The sequence below is a fragment of the Rattus rattus genome, chromosome 7 (assembly GCF_011064425.1).
Source record: "Rattus rattus isolate New Zealand chromosome 7, Rrattus_CSIRO_v1, whole genome shotgun sequence".
NCBI classification, from domain to species: domain Eukaryota; kingdom Metazoa; phylum Chordata; class Mammalia; order Rodentia; family Muridae; genus Rattus; species Rattus rattus.
Window position 1 is genome coordinate 122704650 of NC_046160.1, and position 3195 is coordinate 122707844.

Below are 3195 nucleotides of genomic sequence, written 5' to 3' on the forward strand. Positions count from 1 at the left end.
ATGCTCTCTTTATACCTATTAACTTTTTGATTTGGTCTGCATTCTCACTTGTGTCCTGAATTTCCTGAAATGATGTTATGTGTTAGGAGCATTTTGCTTTTTTGCATTTTTTTTTTGATTATTGTTGTTCAATATTTTGGTATTTGATGGGGGATTTTCTATAATCTTCTGTCCCTGAGATTTCTTTTCTTCAAGTTCTCTTTAAAGTCTATATTATTCTCTTTGGAGGTACTTGCATGTAGAGGAAGGCTACCTGATTTATTTGAGTTAATTTAAACCTGTCAGCTTTGTTGAAGTTGTTTATCCATTTCTTCTGTCAGAACTTTTAAATATTATCATCTTTTTTTGACTTCTCTATGTTTCTATCTGAAGGGTTGTCTCCCCTTGTGATTACTTTATAGTATCTATTTCTATTTTTAGATCCTGGATGGTTTTCTTCAATTCCCTCCCCAGTTCGGTGCGTTTTTCTCCAACTCTTTAAGGGATATTTATATTTCCTATTTAAGGGTTCAATCTGATTTCCAGTGTTCTTTCATATTTCCCTAAAAAGACCTATTTAATTCCTCCTTAAATTCCCTTCTCATCATCACGAGATGTGATTTTAAGTATAAATCTTGCCTTTCAGGATATCAAATATTTGCTGTTGTGGGTAACTGAGTTCTGATGATGTAAAGTAGTGTTGCATATGTTCTTGTACTTGCCTCTTGACATCTTGTTATATCTGATGTTAATTGGTCTTCCTGTCTCTTACTGGAGCCTTCTGTGTGCCTGTGAGTCTGTGATCTTAGAGGTGAGAGCACTCCTGGAAGACAATCTCTTCTGTACAAATGTGAGTCTGGAGGTTTGTGGAACAGCCTTAGATCTAGGATACTGGAAGGAATTGTCCTGTCCAAGCCATCCAGTGGCTCCTGTATGCTGCATGCTTCAGGGGTTCTCCTCTTGGACATTCAGTGATATAATAGTGGGGTCCCACCGGTTGGCTTAAGAGTGAGACCACTCCTGGGTGTCCAGGTCTCCGTGGATAGGTTTCTTGCCAGAAGGCTGTTGGACAGCCCCAATTCTGAGTGCAGGTGCATACCAGTGGTGTCACATCCCAGGTTGCTCCAAGGCACATGTGCCCTCTGAACTCCTAGAGGTCTCTCTGTTTTCTAAGAAAAGGGTTTGGTGATATATTTGTTTTAAAATTTGACATAAAATGTAGTGAACTCTATACTTTATTTCTTGAGATATGCTCAATTTCTAGAGGCTATAGTTGTAAAGTTGAACATCTCCAAAAAAGTCATCAAATAGAGAGTCCAAATACAACAGTAAGGTATCAATTATGTGTGCATGTAAATAGGTACTGGCCTGAGATCTGTGTGTAGTGAGTGCCTCCTGCAGGTCATGTGTGTCAGAACTGGAGGTTTTTGTCTATGTTCACAATAAAGACTTCTCACTTTGTACAGTAATACATGGCTGTTCCCTCAGTTTTCAGGTTGTTCATTTGCAGGTAGACCTTGCTTTATGAATCATCACTGGAGATGGTGATTTGGTCTTACACTGAATCAGCATATGTTGCATAATTATTACTTTTACTTCTTATGCAAGCAACCCATTCCAGGCACTTTCCTGGAGCCTGCAGACACAGTACATGACATAGGTATTGAAGGTGAATCCAAAGGCTGCACAAGAGATTTTCAATGACCCTTTACGCTGCACAAATCCTCCACATACTCAACAACCTGTATCACACAATGTGTCCCAACAAACATAAAGAATCCTGATTAAAAAAAAAAAAAACTGTCACACATGCGCACTGTCAATCTTACATCTGACAACTAATGCATGCATTATTGTTTGTTATCCATAATTACCTTTAAAAAAAGCAATCACAGAAACAAACATCAGCACCAACCTTAGGCTTAATGATCTGTTATCAGTGCTGAATGCTTAATGGGAAAGCAGGGCTTGAGTTTTCTGTCTGGACTTCATTGTCTGGGTTGGGCAGATTTTAAAGAGCAGGGGAGGGACTTTTTCCATATCTTTCTGCCATATCTTTGTTCTGCTCTGTGAGCCTTAGGGACAACAACAGACTTTCCAATTGTCTCAGATAAAATGATGTAACATAACAGTGATTTCATAAAAATATTCATTATATGTTCAGAATAATATTTCTAGAGCCTTAATTATTATTTGTACTTTTTAAACATTAATTTACTTTTCAAAATTTACGTGTACTTTTATTTTGCCTATATGTTTGAACATTTCACATTTCTTAGAGTGGACTTAGAGTGGCAGATTTGAACGTTTTGAAGTGAACGATGGGGATTGAACATGCTTCCTATGAATGCCCATCTTGTACTCTCATCATTTCTCCTATAATGTATACCTAATAGTCTTACCATACAACCCCTTCACCAATGATTCAGTTTATGAATTCTTATTCTAAATGGTCAAGCTAGCCATAGTTAATTGTACACTGAAAGCGAGCATTAAAATAATTTAGAATCTGCTGTTATGAAAATTTTAGTCCAAAGACAGTATATCCATCTTTCTGAACACCCTGGTTAGAGAACAGAAAACCTTAATTAAAAAAGAAAAGAGTGTCATTCTTCAACAAAGTTTAAAAGGGGGTTTTGTTATATAACAGGAAGGCAGAACTCTGAAGCTAAGAGTGAAAAGGAAACCACAAACACAAGCAGGAAATTCATACTACCTCCCAGGCTTATGAATGATAAAAGCAAAGCACATTGCTGAGAACCATCTCAAAATACTGTATAGCTGAAAATTAATACAGAGTTATTATGCTCTTCCAGGACAGTAGTATATGACAGTATCCAGCGTATCCACACTGGTGATCTTGAAGTAATGTTTGTTTGTTGAAGCTGTTTTGGGAAATTGTGAGCCAGCATTTCATGGATGGGTTGCAGTTCTTACCATCATCCCTCCAAATGTATATCAGATACTCCAGAACCTTTTCTGAGAGCTTACAGAATCAGGTCACACCATGCTAGATGTACTTAGTGATAACTCAGAGAAAATAAAGGTCAGGTTATATAAGGACTGCAACATCCCCCAGTTAGATTCCTTCAAGGTAACCAAAGACAAGACAATTGTGTAAGGGAAAAAAAGCAGAAGGTAAGGATGAAATAGCAGGAGAATATAAAAATTCATCCCTTAAGAAGCATTCAAATGGAGGGACAATAAGCAGGTAGA